Below are 21,539 nucleotides of genomic sequence, written 5' to 3' on the forward strand. Positions count from 1 at the left end.
ATGGAAGAATATGCATAGAGTAACTGTTTCAAGCAAGATTTCAAGCAAACCTCAGACTACTGTTAGCAAGGATGAAAGCAGGAGTAGGATTGTGAAGGGAGCTCTCTGTCTCAGGATATACGGGTATAATAAGGGAAGAAATAACAGAAGAGGTTGAGGGCAAGCCAGGTTTGTAGAAGGCCTCGAGGATGTAGTTAGAGAAACAATCCTTGCACTTGGCTAGCAGCACCTCCCAGGACACTGTGGTAAACCAGTTTTTGTGAGAAAATCCCAGCAATAGGAGGTCCAAATAAAATAAAGACAAGGCAAATCAAAATAGATGTTGCAGTTCACCAAGGCTCCTGACACTTCAGGAAAATAATCTATTTCCATACTTGAAACAAACATACTGTCTTGTTTGGTGACTGACCAGTGTTTAAGTTCTGAATTCAATGACCATATGATGTCTCGTTTCATGATCACAAAATGTTTCTTCTAGTAATTCACAGAAGTCAAGCTTTGGCTCTTTTCCATGAACTATGCTAAGCACTGTCTCTCATCTTTGTGAGACTGTGTATGCATTATCATTTTCTATTCTGCATTGCTGCTACTGCTTTTTACCTGCAACCTCTGGAAAAGCACTGCAGAAACATTGTATTTAGACAGAAATGGAAAAAAAAAACAACTATAATGATGCCAAAGTGTAGTAATTAAAGTGAAACAAATTACATTGGAAAGACACTGAAAGACAATTTATTTGAAATACTATATTTCAGGCCACCTAAGTACAAAAAAAGACCACAAAACCTAAACAGTTTTTCATTTAGACTTACAGTTAATTAATTATGAAGGTAAACCCATAAAGTCTAACAACTGTACTAGAGAAATCTTCTGCCTGTGTATCTGCAAATACTGCAATTCCCATACTCCCAAAGTCACTTCTGCCCTGCCAATTTTGATGGAGGTGAGAAAGAGTGAAGCTTTTTCAGGAATACCCCACTAAATCCTATTTGAAAAGAAAAATTTTGATTTAGATTCAGACTATAAAAAGAGTTTGAGAAAACCAAAGTATTACAAATCCTGAACAGTGACACATATTTACTTATTATTTGGACTTCTAACAAAGATTTTTTTAATAGGTTAAAAGCTTGTACAGTGATTCCTCTTCAGCAAGCTTCTCATTCTGTCAAGAATAAATAGGTAACTAGCTTCACGCTCTCATTTTGTAAACACAAACTCCTGCCTATAAACAGCCAGAGTGTAAAGCAAAAAATAACCATGAAAAAGAGAAGGTTACCAACCATTCCAGCTTTAAGCCAGGGCAGTGAGGGAGCGGAGCAGCTTTCCGCAGGCGTAGCCCCAGCTCCTATATTCCAGAGGCTGTAGCACATCTTAGAAGCAGGAGTGCAACCCTGCAGCCCTCACTGTGATTAGACTCCCAATACTGGAGAAAAAAATCTCCATTTGGGTATATTTGGACTACAACAGTATCCAGGCATACAGGGTATGTTAAGTATAAAATGACAAATTTAAGCAGCTGTTTTCAAAGAGATCCTTCAGTTCAGGAAAAATGCACCACTGAAAGTTCTTGATATGCTCCAATAATATTTGTAAATAGTTTAAGGAAATACCTGAAATCACAGACTAGCCAGTATGTCTAATTTCAATTCAGCATGGCAGTTTTCCTCAAGTGAAGACAAGTCATAAATATGAAACTGTCAGACCTTCCTTAAAATGCACACATGATATAGTCCAAATCTGCCACACAGCTGAATAAAAGTGGAAGGGAAAAAAAAAAAAGGAAACCTCAGAAAACAAGGCTGAAGTGATTTCTCCGTGCCTTTTGAAAAAATGAGGATTTTCTGCCAAAGTTATTTTTACAAAAGTTATTCAAATCTAGATTTCCTTTTTATCTGCCCTGGGCAGAATTCTCAATTTTCTATGAGTCCAAAGTGTGTTTTAAAGCACACTGACACCTTCAGAGCTGTGCAGATGCAACACCTGGCCCTGAAGCCGCCTGTCATTTTCTCTGATGCCATCGACACACTTTTCCTACTTTTCTCTCTTCGTTAACTTGTAAAGGGAAACTGGGAAAAGATCAGCTTCTGCTGCCGTGCTGCAGACTGGATTCATTAGGAACGCCCTGACAATGTGCTGCCAAATGAAGGGAAAAAAATTGTTAAGAAATACAGTGAATATTTTCATATTTTAAATATGTCACATTGCATATTTTACCTGCAGGAGATGAAAATATTTACAGCCTTTTACATGTTACAGTAAGATGTATGTCTTAATAAGGAAAAAATGGGACTAAAAAAAAAGAGAAATAAAGGTTTACTTCAGTGAATATGGGCATGTTATGTGACAGTGATGAACTTGAGCCAACACAGAGCACGCAGTATTTACAAAGCACTGAATCCAATAGCAGTTTGATTTCTGAAGCACCTTTTCCTTTCTCCTCAGCAGCAATTTGATTCTATTTCTCTGGAAATGAAAATTTTAGAGACATTCCAATTTAAGTGCACTCCATAACTTCTATGCCTTTTTCACTAACAAAGAAAATAAAGCCTCTGTATGGTTAGCAACCACTCAGTGTTAAATCCTGCTTCTCTTCCAACGCACTCTGCTGTGGGGATTGCCACATCACTCTTACTGACGTGAGATTTTTCACAGCATTAAACTGCCACATATACAACCCATATTCCATTGACCATTACGAAAACTAGGCAGACCTTGCATTGAAAGGTGGATTTTATCACATTTGAAGGATAACTATAAAAATCACTGATATTTACTTATTTTCCTCAAAGTATTTTGCACAATTTAGCAAGCAGCAAGCCTGGAGTCATATACATTTCTTCTTACAGCTGGGGACCAAAATACCTTGATAACAACAAGATATTTAAAATCTCTCCTTCCTAGATAATCAGCTTTATTTCAGGTATCTAACAGAGAAAATCACATTCCCTCACCCGAGTGCTCCATTAAGAGCCTGGACGTGGCTGATGCACTGCCCAGCAGCCAGCAGTAAGTGGAATTTAAGCCAAGCTGAGGCTTCGTCTACACTGCAACATTTTGTGGATTTGTTGTCTAGCTGAGTGGGGAAAAAAAGAAGCCCCCATCTTGAGGATAGTGCTATTTTTTTGAAATTTTCTTTTATCTCAAGCTCGTGCCACAGACAGACATCCGGGCCATCGATTCCCTGAAATCACTGCCATGTCCCCTGCCCTCAGCAACTCCACAAGACACTCACACACTAATGCACAGAGTCTGTTGTAACCACTTTTAAGTTACTTCATTCCTGATTGTCATGAAAATCAGTTGCCTCTGAATTTCCTAGTAATGTTTAAATGTTTGTTTTGAACTGTAAATCCATAAATAGCTTCACAGTTAGCAACATCAACAATCACATCTTATCATCTTGCCTAAGGGTACTGTGACTGTCTCAGCCAACACCCGCACTGCAACTGGTCACCTCCAAAATCGTCCATGTGAGTGTGCATACCTTGAATTAAAAAAGCATTACAGAAAATGCCTGTCTTCAGCTAACAGTAATATTGACATAATTTTCTACTTTCTACAGGAACTTTCCAAAAAGAACACGAGAGATAAAATAATTTGTTTACGCAATGAAGAAAACAATGATGCACGCATAATAGTTTCAAGAAAAATATTTTGCTTCCCAAAATATAAAGTTTCATGAGGAAACTAATAAACCCACGAGCACCCCAGTACTTCTTGCTGTACCACAGCCTATTTTATAATGTGTACACCTTGCTTTTCTATTATGTTTATGTTTCAATAAAATAGTTAAAAACCAAATTGTTTATTTTCTGTAATTATCCACTTTCCTATTTCATCAAAACCTTACGAATCTCAATTTAGTGGTCACTTACATTTGGAAAGAAAACTATAATAGATAAAAACAACAACAACAAACAAAACAGGCATATCAGCACTAACATGAAATGGTTCTGACTTCTGTTTTTCCATGATGGTAACAATCCTTACAGATTTCAGCTAGTCCTAATTAGGATGGAACAGCCAATCTTGACAAATAAACACAACTTTATCTTACAGTCTTAAAAATATGCAAAAATACAAAAGTCTACTTCAAAATGTATATTCTAGGAAAACACATTTCCAAGTCTGGTTTCAGCTAACAGGACATATTTTAAATATTGTCTTGGTTTGATAACTTCTGGGAAAACTGTCTGCACTGATTTCAGCAGATCTATTTTGGAACAACTCAAAGCTCAGCCTACCACAATAAATGTACAAAACTTCTGCATTAGTTCCAAAGCAGAGTCCCCAGCAAATTTGTTTTAAGTGGGAGAGCTCTAGCAAACTAAAAAATTAATTCGCTCTTCCCGGTTTCCTACAACAGAGTAAACATTTTGTGGTAGGTTTCTTGCTTACATGAAAATCTCACCAAAGATACTTCGGCCTGGAGCTTAATGAATAACACAGTACTTCAGATAGGATCCAGACAGAATATATTTAGTAAACTGTCTTCTGATGAAGCCACTACCTCAAAAGTCAATTTAAAACAGTTATTTTACAGCATCATGTTTATTCACCACAGTAAGAACTGACTAACAGCAGAGACCTTTATCTTTCGAGCACAAACTTAACCCAAGAGGGGTGAAGAGTAAAGCCAACTGCTCTTTTCAGGCAAGTTTTTACTTATTTAAAACACATCTATTTCACTACCTCACTAAATGTTTCCAATTTGTAGTTTAGATTTTCCACTTAACTGGAAAAACAAATGGAAGCTTCAAGAATACTGCTTGAATGATATGTCAGCATATCCCTGCCCAAGCTGACCTACGCTGCTGTATCGATAAGTAACTCTCATTCCCAGACGAAGCTGCAATTGTTTTTCAGTGCATGTGTTCAAGCCACAGAGAACAAAGTTCAGGCTGCTCACCTCCTGGTGATTCAAATTGGGTGCTGCTGCTCACACAGAAACCTAAACAAGAAAGGTCCGATTGCTCCACTTTCCTATGCATCTATAGTTGTCACCTACATGGCTTTCATCAACCTTCTTAACTCTGGATGAATCTCTGTGGTTGGGAAATATTTCCACACTAATTACTGAGTCAGGACCAGGCCCTCTGGAACACAGTTGTGACAAACACTGACCTGCGTATATTAGAGGATAAAGGCTCAATTTCATTTTTAAGACGAAATAGCAATTTTTTTGCTAGTACTGTTGGAATTTCAGGAGTTCCTGGGAACAGCTTCTTCCTCTAAGGCATAATTCTTAATTGTAAAGTAAGTCCACCTTTGCGTGCCTAATTCCACAAAATCTCTAAGCACAGAGGAACCATAAGCACAAGGCCGGTTTATATTTTTCTGCAAGCATCTGGGATGCAGCACGTCAGTGTCTGGAAAGCTAACACCAACCTAGCCAGTAAAAGGAGCAACCTGGATAGCAAGAAGCCAAGGCACACAGACAAAATAATGTCAAGTTAGTCAATACTGAGTCAATACTGAAATCCTTTGTTCCACTAAACCCAAAATGAAATATTTTTATGTATTTTGAGCCTTATTAAAACCTATTCTTCCCTTTTAAAACAAAACTTAATTGAAACCAGCTAGAAAAAGAAAGTTTCATTTATCATGAAGTGACATCTTGTAATTAAAATACAGTTCAGAACAAAATGTTTAGCTGTAAAGGTGTGAATTTTCCCTTCTTCATTGTTGCTGCTGACTCGCTATTATTATCAGTGGCACTGAGACTAGAAAACTGTCTGTTGCTTCTCACTAAAACCTAACTGAAAGGAAAACAGAGATCGTTTATCTAGAAATGGCTCTCACCTTCTCTTTTTAAGGAGACAAGGCATGCCAGAGATGCAGTGCTGTGACTATGTACTGAGTTCTGTGGGGCTGGTTCAGGCACAATGGCTAGTGAAAATTAATAAACCAGATTAACAGCAATAGCCAAGAACAGTACAGACTATGTACCTTTCCTGTGTCAGCTACTGAGCGCTACAGCTGGGCTGCAGGTGGGCCACGTCTTCCAGCAGTGCTGCTTTCAACCAAGAGCTTTGCCAAGTGAGACAATGGCTGGTCTGTGTCCCACTCTGCGGCGCAAACCCTAGGAGCAGCCGGTCCGCAGATAACAGCTCAACACAACTAGCAGCGTCTACCATATGGAGAGATTGAGCAGGAAAGCAGCTGCAGGCCCGCACTGCGAACATGCAAGTTCTGAGCAGCAGTATGAGACTGGTGCCAGCCACAGGTGTCTTATCCATGACACTTCTGATGGGCAATACAGGTCAGCAGGAGTACAGAAGGAATAATTAGATGCCTGCAACAAACTGTGACAGGATTAATATCAGGAAATGTCTTAATCATGGGGTTTGGGTGGTCCTCAGTAATGGTATTCAATGTCTGCATTTCTTCAGTTCCTCAGTATTGCTGGTTGTCTACTCTCCCAGACAGTAGCTGATGGCTTTGTCATCATGGAAGTGTTTTTTCAACAAAGATGTTCCCTGTGCTCCCGCAGGCGATTCCCCCCCGTCCTTTCACTGTGGATCCTTTCCTTGCCACATCCCAATTCCCTGGAGTTCCAGTAATCATCTCTGTATAAACCTGCACTAGTTATCTTCGCTAATACAGAAAATAAAGACTAAAGTTGATCCTTAAAATGATAGATGAGACATGAAACCATTTCTAAAGGTTACTATTTTGTTCAACACCTTCCAAAAAAGCTGCATTTCTAGATCATTTCCTCTATTTTGAGCAATCCTGTTCCTCTATTCCTTCCCACTTCTTAGTCTTCTTTCCTTGAAGGCTCCATTTTGGGGTCAACTCAGCCTTTACTGAATCAGTTGCTCCATCTGACTTCCTCTGAACATACCCGCATGTTAACAGGGCTGTTCACATACAGCAGTACTCCCGAAATCGCTCTAGTGAATCCGGAAAACTGAATTTCAGTTGCAGGAGATAAGAACTGGAAAGAGGCATCAGGTTATGTACAGCTGGCTACAAACCTGACCATACTTTAATTTCTGTACATGGGTCTCTAACTAAAGAATCAGGTTAGTTTTAGATACATGGAATCTTTTGCTATTGTAACCATGAAAACTCATGTGCACATGAGCATTGCCTTTTATACTCACTTCCTGTGCCTAAAGAGCTGAAAGGGCTCTGCTTGTAATAACTATAAGCTGTTGTAAGCTGGAATCCAAAGTTGACTGGCAAATTACTTTGGGATATAGTAAGTCACTCATTCCTTTTCCTCAAACAACATTCTGGGTGCTAGGAAAAATCTCTGCATCTACACATAGCAGCAATAGATAAAACCTTCTCAGGCATGCACAGAAAATGTGCAAGAAATTCTTATTCTTCTAAGTGGAATGTAAGATGGAACAATCATTTCCACTGTAGCCTTCCACTTCAAGACACAAATAAGAGGAACATGATTTGGTTTCAAAATCTGTCAGTGAACTCCAATTGATGAAAATATTCTTACTACCCTCACAAAGTAAGCATGCTCCTAAGGCTTTGAAGTAGGTTAATACCGTGATTACAGCATTTGCAGAGTTTTGCAATGGCATGCTGCTCCAATCTCCTTTCATACTCAGCAACTACATGAATAAAAATGCTTTTGGTACAAAGGTTAAGTACATTAAAGAAGAGTCATGTGAAGCTTTAGCCACACCCCCAACTGACATATGAAATAAAAATCTGCAGGATGCAATGGCTTGATATACTCGGAGTTATTCAATGCTTTTGGCACAATCTCGACGCCTTTAATACTGCTTACGTGACACAAGGCTTTTTAAAAAGGGAGCATAAAGAGCTACCTCTGGTCATATAATGACTCTAGTGCTTCTAACTTAGCTAAATTCTAGTGAATCTAACATGTTTAAGTAAACGAAATTCTGACAAATAGAAACTATTGACTACGAAATCTCAGACTTCAAAGCCCATCATACACCACAGATCAAACGAAAATCCTACTCTAAGTGCTGGCACAGGAACTTCAAAAGGTGATGTGCTCTCAGTATTCTGCCTTAGTCATACCAGCATAAGCATACTACTGTTTCCTAGATATGAAAGTTTGGCTGACTAAATATGCATATTGCAGGGATGCTTTGCTTACATAAGCAGCACTGCAATAAGGAACTGCTTGCATTACACACCTACTATTGGCAATTAAAATCATGCACTTGTGTGTAAAAATATTAAAATTATTTTTTAGGGAGAAAATACCTAGTTCCTCTTTTTAATAATCTGTGTTTTTTTCCTCTCAGACCTCCATTTCTAAATCTTTCAGCTTGTCACTTCTGAATAACTTGGTTAAAAAAAATGGCATTTAAAGGGTTTTGAGTTTAATGCAGGCCAACAACCTTGAATATTTTAAAGCAGCAAGAAAGAAGCTTAACCACACATTTCAGTAATTCTAAAGAGACATAATTTGGAAGGCATTTATAGCTAGTGCCTCTTTATTTTCACATCTCAGGCTTTTAGAACCTTTGGTCTAAACCTAAAGGGGAATTTTTTCCCTTTGAACTAGGTTACTTCAAATGGAAATTTCATTACTAACCTTAGAGAATTTGGTCTCCTCCAAACATCATCTGCTTTGGAAAAAAAGAAAAAAAAAATCAACTTATGTTTGGATATAATTAGTGTGGTAAAAGAAATTACAAAATCTGGCCTGCAAAGTTTATAGGGCATTAAGAGAAGATGATGTTGTAATGGTTTAGACTTAACTGCTGGAGATACACTGTATAGAATGGACCATGAAGAAAGGACAGAATATATAATACTGACATCACTGAGTTCATCCGATGGTCAGTAAACTCACATGAGTTTCAGGTTACATTTCTCAAGATATCTTCACATTTCCATGAAAAAAAACCACATTAAAAGACATGCCTTTGGTATCTTTTCCTCCCTCTAACTAGTGCATTCCCCTGAAAATGAGCAATGGAAAACAATGTCTAATATGCAGCATACAAATTTAATAAGACATAAGTCTTCTTTGATAATTCTGCACAAAGGTGTAGCTGTGACTTCTGTGTTTGCCAACTACTCCAAATGAGAGTTCCTTGGAAAGAAGAAGAAACTCCACCGCCTTTGTCCCACACATTCTTTTAGTCCTTCAAACTCCAGCCACACAAAAACTCATTCAGAAGTTTATTCCACACTTCGTTAGGCCTTAAGCTGCTGGAGAACAAATGCTGTGTTTTGACTTGTGTTACCAACAGGCCCTTCGGTCTCAGACCCCACGATCTGTAAGAGACTGTGGGTGCCATTCCAGAAGAAAAGAAAGGCTGCCACCACTGACTTCAAGCTAACACAGAAGTGTTGCCAAGACTCTGATACTTTGCTACAAATGATGGAGTTGCATTTGTTACACAAATGAGCTTTCTCATTATGAAATATTCAAAAGTAGACTGAATGTTGATACAACTTTCCTGGAAGCTGAACTTTGTGTAAAAGGTGATAAACAGCTTCTACAGTTGCTACTCAAAAATTACAAGGCTTCAAATTTCCTCCATTGCAAAAGTCTTACTACAAAATTGGACTCCAGTAACAAAAAGTCATGAAGTCAGGTCACTTGTTAACAGCGACATCTTTATATTTGTCTATTTTAACAGACAATCATCAGGCAACAGGAAATACGTTTTCATAGTATGTTTATAAAAGTTCTCATTGCATCTTTATATTTACATTGATTGCTTCATTATAAGAAGGATCCAAGTTTTCTCTCAAAAAAACCTTTTTTTTTAATTTAAATTGCCTTTGGTTTTAAGAACTGAGGAGTTTAATACAAAGACACCAAGTATTTAATATAAACACAATAATTTCACTTACTAAAATTCCTGTATCCAACTGCTCTACAGACATTTAGCCACAGATGAATGGTTCCACCACAAGACTGAAAAAACCCCACCAATCCTCCTCTGTGATTTTCATAATCTTTTCAGTATATTGGCAGATTATGCATTGAATAGAATATGAGGACTTACTGAATTAAGGAATTACTGCAGAGAGTTTACTAGGTTTTCAAATATGTGGGATATGTATTTACTTTATCTTTATTTGCTGAAATGACCATGTCCCTGCAAATGGTTATGAGATAATTTAAAATGAATGAATAATGAAATTAATATCCTAAATTTTTTTAACAACAGAGATTCCCTGCTTTCACAAGATCAGACCCCAGGATCCTTGTTGCTTTCTTAAATATCTCTACATTAACAAAAACACACGCATGAACTTACGAATTAGCATTAAAGTGGGCTTTCAGGTTGTTAGAACTCCTTTCAAGCTATTTTTGAACACCCAAGTTGTGTTTGTTTCATTGAACTAAGTAGTCTAAGCAGCTAGTAGGGTCTACCTACACTTACCTGGTAGGGAAGGACTTGGCCTAAAGAGAAAGATAAACCTGCATTATCCTGGACCTCACTAACATATGCACATACAGATGAGCTGCAAAGTACGGGCCTTTTCATCATCTTAAATAGTTAGATAACCTCTAATAAACCTTAATATAATTAAAGACTGTTCAGCCCCTCTGTTCTAACCCTGTGGCCATGTCAAATGTCCGTACCTTAACCAACTTCACAACGGCTATGGTTCAGTCTCTTCTCACCACTTGTTCTTCTTACTAGTTCAGAAAGTGCTGCCAAAATAATGTCTCTCGAATACTGCTCTGGCGGCACCCCTCTGAAGCCCTGCACTGATTTTCAGTCATTCAGACTATTCATTTTAAAGATATTATTCCCTTCTTCCAGCTAAAGCTTGCTTAAAAATAAGATCCACATTGAAAATATTCAGATTTTTCCTGTTATGATATTCTCCAAAAAGAAAAGGGAGCTGCAAAAGTAAACAAAGAAGGAAGAAAGGATGAAGAAAATGGTGAGACACAGATTTATGCCCAAGTGGCCCAGGGTAATCACCAGAGCTATGGGTCTTCCCCTCAAAATCATGCCCCACAATCAGCACGAGGGTCAAGCTCCTCTGTCCCTGTGAATGGGAGGGATCCCCAACTCCTTTCACACAAACTTTCTCTTTCTGAAACATTTATCTTGCAACTGAGGAAGTTTCCTTAATGAAGCCTTAGGTGAAAACAAGAATTCTCTACGAAAAGTTCCTCTGTTAACATATCTGCTCATTTTGTTAAAAAAATATACAAGAGTAATTCCTGAACACCTACAGTTTCTATGGCCTTATTTAATTATCACGTGAGCCAATCTGTCTTCCTTTTCACATCTACCTGAGTACTTTACTGAAGCACCACTGTCAACTTGGATATTGTGACTATTTTCTTCTTCCAGTTCCTTTCATGTCTCTATGATGTGATCTTTTGCAAAAGCTGTTTATCAGGCTGCCTTCTTAAAAGCATTCAAATACTTTCTAAAAAAAGCCAAAACAAAAAAACCCTCCTGTTGCTAGACTTTTTTTTTTTTTTGTTAAGAAGTATATATGAAAAGAATTTTTCTGAGAGGTAAAGAATTTAGATCTTCTAGTGCTTCCATCAATACTTGTGTATTCAAGTTTGGGTTGGGGTATCAGACAAACAAAGCAGGCAGCTCCATTCTGACTGTCAAGCATAAAAAGTAGCACCAAATGGAGCACATTCCCTGACCACTGTCCTTCCATTCACTGAGCAGGGCAAAGGTCTCCAGGAAACAGCAATATGAGCTCAGCTCATTAAAAACTGTATGAAAATGTATATCCTGAAGGGATGTTAAATTAGGCTTACACAGGCAACTTTGAGTCTGTGCTTCCTTAGAATTTTAGTGCTTAACCTTATAGCCCCAGCATTTCCTTAATGCAATTAAATATAGAGGTATAGATATAACATACTGCTTTAGTTGTAGTCTAGCAAAGAGAAAGAAAATAGGTGAGACAGATAAAGAACTCTATAGGTAGCTTTCATTTTGATCTGCAGTGTCTCTCTAGCATTGCTATCTTTTTGACATGCTCACAACAGTAGAGGCTGTGTTCTTCCACATTCAGTTTTACTGAGAAGGGATGATGACACATTATTTTTAAAGACACTTCAGACTGTGCATTTAAAAAAAAAAAAAATCTGCAATCCATCAACATCCCTACACCAGTAAATACAGCAAATGCTAAACACACATAGGTAACCATATCACTACTAAACTTAAGCCATGTCCAAGTAGAGAGTACAGCAAATTTCCCTGATGCAGTTAACTCACATTGTGTGACTTTTTACATTTGAGTTCAATGTATAACTCACACAGGCAACACAAGGTATAAAAAAGATTCAGTCATCTGCTACTGATGTTTTCGCTTTCTACCTCTTTATCAGCATGCTAGTCCACATTATTGTGACATGCGAATATTACCCTCTTATTACTTTGATGGGAATTTTATATTTAAAAATGAAATTAATAGCTAACCTCAAAAGACTTACTATGCTTAATTTCATTTCACTCCCCAAATCATTCTTTTCACTATACAATTTCCCCTCTAACTAAACTAAAAGAATTGGAGGTGTAATTATAGATCACAGATTAGCTGTTCAACATTTGCTAGTAGTTAAAACGGGGTAGACATTAAAAGCAAGTTGACTCCTGAGAAAGCTGCTCCTCCCATCACTTGTAGAAGAGACTGCTATAAAACGTTAATATTTATGAAGTCAAGGCTAGAGCTTTCTGTGCTTTTGGACAACTTTGCAGGGCTCTCAAAGCAGGATGTCCTGCCACCATTGAAACCACTTCCAGGAGGATCTACCACCTTCCCCAGCTGCATTCATTGAGGTCAGTTATGGGAAAGGTAGGAGGACAAAATGCTGTCCCAGGAATGCACCACAAGAAATCATCCCCTTCACAGCTAGGACAGGTCAGGGAAGGGCAGAGGCTTGCCTGTGCTACACAGCCACATAGCAGCCCCCCAAAACACTGACCCACAACCCAGGAGCACGCACATGACTTGAAGTCTCTTTCCCCCTTGAGTTCACTCTGTATTCCTGAGTCAGGACTTCATCGTAAGCATGCTCTCCATGCTGAGCCTGCGCAAGGGCACTAATGAAATTCAAGTCAGACTGGCTGACAAGTCGGAGGAGAGGTCTGAGCACCAGCCACTGAAGTGAAAAGCTGAAATCCTGAGGGTCTCATAGGTTCAGGTGCCCGAAACTGGGACAGCTACTGGACAAACTGGATGTCTAACATCACCCATGGAGAAAACTGTAGAGTGTGTGTCTATGCCCACTAGCAAACTTCATACCTGATCAGCCAGAGGGGAGGAACAGGAGTGAGCCATCTGTATTGCTCATGTGCATATAGGTGCTGTTTCTGATCACGCTGGTAACAGCTCTGCTCTGTGTGGGGTGGTATATATGGCTGTTTGCAGTGTGCGTACATGCCTATCAGGAATACATGCTTAGCCTTGCTGCAGCCTGGATCTGGATACACTAAACTGCAGCAGCCTTGTATCAGGCTGGGAGAGGATGAATCCCCCGGGCCCTGTAGCCCACCAGTTTCAATCACCTCTAATGGAAGATCCTGGAAACATGATCACGTTAACATTTTCGGTTCCACATATATTGACTTTTGTATTGATGGGGCAAGAGCTTGTTTTCTTCCCTAACGCAAGCATCACAAAGCAGACACAAAGCCCAGAGAGACCATACACTATTCACACCTCTACTTCAAACTCGATCTACTTGGAGCAAGGAAGGGTGGTTTCACAACTCAGCAGCCAAATGATAATTTGCCCTACTTCTCCTATTTTTATTGCTGTTTTACAGCAACAAGGAATGCTGTCTCCAGGAAATGGAAGTGAAAGCTACTCTGTTCTTGTCAGAATAATAATGGATATTGTGTTGGCAACTGCCCTGCCATGCTGCGCAACAGCATAAATAAAAGGAATTGGGAAAAAGCCAACAGTACTACAGTAAATAAACTGAGTAAACTCACCTGCTTGCAAATAAGCGATAACCTCTGTTGTTGGTGTTTCAGCCTAGGCAACAAGAACAGAATAAATACCATGTCTAAATCAGAAGCGAGTCAACTCTGCTGATGCTCGTCTACGGAGAGAGGTTGTCAGGGAGAGGTACTGGCTGTTCAGGGAGGGTCAAAGTAGAAAAGTATGGCCTGTAAGATGTCAAGAGTGCCTCCATACATGGTTGTACAGGCAGCAACAGACTGAAAGATGGCCTTCTCCAAATCTCAGGTCAGTTCAATGCTGGGATATTACCTTTGGCTCACTGTTGTTATCAGCAGAAGGAAAGATGTCAATGAGCATTAAAGTATTTGCTCCTTGCTTGGATTCATGTACAGTTTCTATTCACAGAGGCCACACAGATTCAAGCAGGGAAGACTTGGCACCTTTCATAGTTCAGAAAACGAATCATCTTTGGAAAATGCCTCACTAGAGAGCACTAACTGTGAAACATGGTGCAGCTCCTACTTGTGATAAGATATGAACATGTCCATGCAGACAGAGGTCTCTGCAATCTGAGCTCTGGGCTAGTAGGATGCAAAGCAGTTCTGGTGTGAACGATATCTGAATGCAGAATGAGAAGTTATGCAAGACAAGAAAAGGTGTTCAGAAAGTTGTCCACAATGATGGAGGTCTTCAGTGAACAGCTGATGAGTATCAGTAACTTTATGCACTGAATTTACAATCTTTCTGAACTTCATAAAGGACCTGGTATTTTTCTAAGCAGCAGGACCTCTTAATACTATCAGGGAAAGAGTATTACTTTCACTTAAAAAAAAAAAAAAGTGACTTAACAGGATCATAGGTGCATAAACCACCAGTCTACCATCCAGCTGTTCATTATTTTAACATTATAGGCACCAGGAAACCAGCAATAGAAACTGCTATGGCAGGTGAACAGGAGAAGAAAAACTCTCAAGGCACACAGCATGACGACTACCCTTGGCAGTTTTGGTACGATTATTGTACACCACCACACTGCTCTCAGCACTCAGGTTTCCCACAACTTCACAATGGTCAGGACCAACTTTCAGAAGCCGGTCTGACCCTTGGCAATATCTCCATGTTCGCTACCGAGTTCTGTCAGGGCTTCCTCCATTCTCACCCTCCAGAGAGACACATCTTCCTTTGTATCCAAAACCTGTTTCATGCAGGACTCCAGGATTCTACACACACCTTTTGGGACATAATCCTGGGAGAGCAAAGGTACCAAAAAGTACTCACTATGCCTGCTCAAAATCCATAGATATATGTTAGCATCATGATCATCTGGCACTTGCATTAAAACACACATTGAAAGAATTGTAAAAGAAAAAAAAAAAATCAATTAACTATATAATACACCTACCCTAATTTCACTATGAATTGGCCTAGTTCGAAAAACTGAAAAAAATATTTTGCTTTTTATTCACCCCTTTATTTTCACACAAAAGAGACAAACAGACACATTTAGTTAAACAAACTAAATATACTGTCTTATCTGCAAACCCAACCAACTGTAAAAGCAGAGAAATGCATTTTTTCCTGTCTTTACACTAACACTAGCTATTATATATAACAATGTTTAGTTAAAAATAATACAAATAATCTGTAATTATTTTTGAGGACACATTTATCTCTAAGAGGAATTCACTTTCAAGAGGAATGCTATACTTACACACATTCATCCCCTGTGCTGGTAGACAACTCAAATTTATATTACCTTTATTCTAAATGGACCATAATGTCAATATTGAATCTATAGCTAGAGCACATCATCTAAAAGGATCACAGCCACATCTTTTCTTTACTCCTGAGGAGCACAGTGAATGTCTGGGCCTGACATATTTATCACAGGGAGTCTGAGTCTATTACTTGGCCAAATCCACTATATATTTCTTTGAGTTCTTAAATAGGAATACGCCACAAGGCATGAATGAAGGGCTTACAAATTCAGCCACAGTAGATTTCAAAAGGCTACCAATTTTCTGGGCACGCTTTTCTTAACAGTAAGTGATCAGTGTTCAAAAGGCCTATGACATTAAAGACAAAGGACACAGTTATTTTTCAACTAAAGTTTTTGTAACTAATTTACTGAGATATTTAGCTAAACACTTCTGTTTCTGGCTGCTTAAATACACAAACCAAAACCTCCATGTGTCCTTTAACTTGTATGTTGCTCCACATTTTTTTCTTCACAAGCTGACTAATGAAGGTACTGTGATATCATTACTGAGAGAGTGAGACATATTGTTAAGAGCACAAAATAAGAAACGGGACCCTCAGATTACATATCAAGCTCTGCTCCGATTTGTGGTGTAATCTTAGGGAAGCAACTGAGAGAGCAGCACTGGCTTTTAATGCAAAGATCTAATCAGCTTTGAAATCAATTTACATTTCCCGCATATGTACACAGGTCACGAAAGCTCATTACTTTCCATAAATTATATAAGATTACATAAATTTTCAGGAATTTTCCATAGTAATATGAAAAAGTATACACTGCAATAATGTGGACATTAATACTAAGTGTTATCTGTTTATTTAGCGGAAAATTGATGAGCAGTTTTCCAAGTTTTCCAATGTTTCCAAGATTGCTGGGATCAAGCTAATATTTCAGATTTACTTATCTTTGATTTCCCTTCAGCAAAATGAGAGCATTTATCAATGCAGCTGATACCTGTAACCTGTACTTTACAGTGAGTAACACTTTAAGATATTTTATTACTACTTGCAGAATTTCCCATAATGTCAATGGAAAAGGCAAAATGTTTCAGAGAAGTAGAAATGTTCAAATACACATAATGCAACACGCTGACAGAAATGTCATTCATTCATATTTATTAGGCAAGCAAATATCTTTGGATGAAGAATGATATAAAAACTTTATTATCATCAACATACTTGTCCCTGTAGAATATTTCTGTGTGAGCCATATTAGGCAACTTGTACTAATCCAAACCTCTAGAGGCATTTCAGGTATTAATCTGGATGAATTATGTCACTCCTGCTCAGTTACATTCATTACATGACAGAATTTTCTTCCCTGAACTCTCTAAACAAAACTTTTCATTTATAAATGTCCTATTTCAAATTTTGCTGGGAGTCTTTTCAATGACTGAAAGTGGAGAAAAAGTTCCCTGAAAATTAATTTATTTACCTGTTTGGAAGTTTTACCTCCTTACCAGCCCCAGGTCCTTGTTTTCTCAACATTTCAATCAAATCTCTGACGAGGTTTAATAGTGTAAGTGGATGAAGCTAAAAACAATGTACAGCACAGGCTGAACTAGATGCATAGTGACATCCTCACTGCCAGCAACCAACAGATTTCCTACTGTACAGCCAGGCTTGGAGCACAGTAACACCCACCTGTATTTAATGACTGTTACATGAGTCAAATCCGCTGTGGAACATGCATTGCATTAAGCTCCTAATTACTAGTTTCAACTAAAATGCTTTGACGACTGTTAAAACACTGAGAAATGATAACAGAAGCTCTCACGAAATGTTATACTTAACACTCAACAGATTATTGATTCCTCTACCGAGGAGCAGCAAAGTAACAAGAGCTCCAACCTTAACTTAGGCAGACCTGCCTCTCAATTAAAAACAACAGTAAACATTTTAACCGCAACAAGAGACAATATCCATCACCCCCAAAGAATGTTTCAATTAACACAATCATAGACCCTCTTTGGTTGAATGTGGTATTTAAAATAGAATTCATGAGCTCTCTAATTTATGATAGGTTATGGATAACTTGTTAATTATAGCTACACAATGTCAGAATTAATGATTTTCCCACCCTCTTTCAACTTGAGAATGAATTCATAACTTATATCAAGACCCAAAAGATGTGCAATTAATATTGTCAGTAAGCATTTCACAAAAGAGATCTGTTAAAGGCAGGCATGTGGACACAATTAGTCTATCAATTAATGTTGCTGTTACTTGATCTATAAATTATTGAAAAACTCATAACTACCGCAAGGAAACAAAGCAAACCCACTCCCTGTCAATGAAATAAGCTCCTGACTGTGTCCCTCTTTCATTACTCTTTACATCAGATTTTAATTTTGCTGTATTCCATGAATTTTATCTATGTAATCAGAAAAATAAATGAACCTATACCAATCTGGCAATTTGAAATGGCTCATTACAGTGATGATGCTTTAATTCTTGTTAGCTGATCATAATGATAAAAAAAAAAGTTAAATAATTTTTAAAAAATCCACCATCATTGTTCATAGCTCTTATTAATTTAAACTGAAATTCCAATCTAGAAATGAACCTGTAAAAACTGCACCAAGATTTCTATGTATCAGCGAAATTCCAACTTTCACATCAACCAGAAACCTCAATCCCACTCTCAAATTTAGTAATGATTAGTCCAAAGGTTAGACTGAAATGAGATCTAAGAAATTCAAAACAGGACTTGGGCAGCATCAGGTATCTAATGGTGAAAACGGAAAATGACAAAACATAACCTTGTTTAAAGGCTGCCTATCCCCAAAGGCTTTTAAACTAACTAGGTACCTCCTGTTTGATCTTAGTAGGAGTAGAGTTTTGCTTCTGGGGATGCAAAGGTTTTCCTTTAGATAGTTAGATAGATTCCAGTCTCTCATTAGAGTTTAAAAGACCCAGGAAATAGATGTGACTCTGCCAGAGGCCTAATCCGATATACATGAACAGTCCCAGAGACACAGCACTCCTTTTAATTAGTAGTCAAGACAGTTAAAATGGGACATTTAAGCTTTTTGCCATTCTGATCCCAAGAGTATCAAACTCAGATCTTGCACCACCAAGAAAGCACTACCATGCAACACCCTCTGATATGTTGGTGCAAGCAGGGTAATTCCTTACCTGGCATTAAACAGCCCCCTGAGCGGAGTCCACTTTCACTCTTCCTCCTCAACCACAGCTTCTGAACTTGTATATTCATTCAGTCAACACAAAGCGCCAAACTCATGGCTGTGAGAAGGCATCTAGCTCTGGCAGAGACATAGCACATCACACCTTTTCTAAATTTCACACTCCTACTGGCTAGTTATGGCAATCCCCAGCTTGGCGGCCTGCCTACTGTGAAATCTGTTTTCAGATGCCACGTGCTTCCCACACATTGCAGTGGAAACCTATTAAATAAGGGATCTTCACCCATGGGGATCGCTAGCTTCAAATATCATTATGCTGATTGTCAGCATGCCTGAGCTCTCTTTGTATCTTGCTTCCATTTTTAAAAGTCCCTGTCATTTTAAAAATTGACTCAAAAGTCTTACGATAGGGGATATAAAGAGAGATGATTTTGCAAAAAAAGCCTAAGCTTCAAATAGGATAATTGCAGAATTTAAGTGCAAGAGGAAAAAAACCAAATCCCTAAAAAAAGTCTCTTGGCCTCCCCCAGGCAGATGCAGATCCACACTCAAATTTGGTAGCTTGGCTCACTTCTTTACTGACCTCCCACTTCAGTTTTCCTGTTTAAGTTAATTTGCAAGAAGGGATTTTCCAAGGCAGTTATCAGTGTGGATTCAACATCAATGCTACACGTTTCCCTCAAAGAGGTTTCTAAATCAATTTTAATTCTGATACGCTCAAGTAAATGTTTTCAATTTGATTCAATAATCCATACGCACTTATAAAATTATTTTTCCCCCACATACTACAAGACAAACATGATTTATGTTTCTAACAACTTTGGCTAAAAAGAAATTCTAGTTTCCTATCCTGAATGGTACAAACACTTATTTTTTATTCACCTCTCAATGAACCAGATGACACAAATAAATAAAATCAGCCTTTAAGAGCATTATTTTAACCATTATCTCTCTCCCCGCTACAAGGAGTTAGCCCACCCCAGCACCAGGACTTTGCATTCGCACTCACCAAGTATCACGAGACTCCTCCTGGACTTTTCCTCTAATCTGTCCAGGTTATTAAACTGTTTGCTTAACTAATGATGTTACAGTACCTTTAACTGAAGATAGGCACTATACTACTGTGTGGTATATGTACGAGTCACCATCTGAATAACCATATTTTTATTTTTGGCCATACCTCAATATGAAGAGCAGCTTGCATTTATCTAACATTTTATCATGTTTTATATTCATATACCTCACAAGTCTTGGGAATTAAGCTTTGTATTATTTCAACACTTCAAATAATAAACACTACCTTAGTATATCCTTACACAGATAAAGAGAGCTGAAGATCTAGCTAACACTATATGGAAGACTTATCCCTGCTCTCGATGGAAATGGTAGCATGGCTCTCGCAGAAGTACAACAAATCCTTATTCACTGGAAATACGCTAGAGCTAAAACTTCTGTTTATAAAGTAAAACCTAATTTCATGGGAATACTCAGTTCCATTGCATAATCAAACCCATTGATTAGTAACATTAGAAACTTCATGTTAGTCCTTGCTACCTGTCACTGCTTGCAGTCAATGAACCCGGGGAAGAAAGAAGAAAAAAAAATAATTCCCTGTTTTTCTTGTCCATCATTCACACTATACAGGGGAGGGCTGGTTGAAATATGCTCAAATACATACAATTCAATGACAACTAAATGAGCACACCAAGATTCTTTTGACTCTAATTATGTGGGATTTGAATAGGAAACACTGTCTGAATTGTATACCTTGTCTGTATAAAGCATTCACCGTACCCCAAGGGCTTGCGATGGCTGGAAGTGATCAGGTGCACTCAGACTTGCACATACAATACAGAACGAGGTGAACTCTGGAGATGTACATTGTCTGCTGTACACTGTCCCTTCCAATTCTTCAGATACTTGTACACGCTACAGGGAGCTCTGATTGCTGCCACGGAACATATTTTGTACTTCTTCTCGGCAGTAAAGGTAATTCTCAGAATTTCCATTTGGGTGACAGAATCAGATTTTCTGCTAGTTTAGAAATTGGATACTGAATATTTTATTAACATAAACAAACAGCTGTATGCTGTTTCCAAAAGTTTCACCGTCCAGAAGAGGCACACATCAAAAAGATGTTATCCATATTGTAAAAAATGTCATTTTTTAATTTCCTGCCTGCCCAAAAATAATGAATGATCATACAACTAAATCGTCTTTACTTTCATTACTTGCCTTGAACATCTCTCTCAGATCACATTGTCACTTACATCAAAGTTCCACTGTTTTTGCCTTTCCAAATTACAGCTTCTTTATCTTAAATGCATATTTTTTTCCTTGTGATTTTAGGCCTAGCATAGTCATAAAGACTCTAAACCATCTTCCCAAACAAACAATATTTTTTAACTGCTTTATCTCTTTTCACAAACGTTAACACAAAGATTACCGATACAAAAGCTATAGCAAACACAAAGCCTTAACTACTGCTTTGGTAGAATCGCTGCAGTAAAGGGTATGGCTGCCCAGAAGTTGAACATGTTATTTATCAGATATTCAAGATGAGTAAAATTTGCCATACACACGTATATGAGCAAAGATGAGAATATTTTGGTCTTAAATAATGTAAAAAATCCTCAGAAGTAAATTGCTAAATCATACACCCTCAAAAAGAAACAGAGTGACAAACTGAAAAGCCCACGTGAAAAAAAAAAAGTTATAGTCATCTTTTGCTAAGAGTCATTTTAAAAATTGCATTTCCATTTGTGAAACAAC

The 21,539-nt window shown here is 38.1% G+C and overlaps 1 protein-coding gene across 5 annotated transcripts in view; it reads right to left on the reverse strand.

The window, feature by feature from the left end:
- Positions 1-21,539, reverse strand: part of DAB1 (DAB adaptor protein 1) — a 148,781-nt gene that overhangs the window by 81,830 nt on the left and 45,412 nt on the right. The window lies entirely within an intron of this gene.

The sequence above is a fragment of the Leptosomus discolor genome, chromosome 3 (assembly GCF_034619465.1).
Source record: "Leptosomus discolor isolate bLepDis1 chromosome 3, bLepDis1.hap2, whole genome shotgun sequence".
NCBI classification, from domain to species: Eukaryota; Metazoa; Chordata; class Aves; order Leptosomiformes; family Leptosomidae; genus Leptosomus; species Leptosomus discolor.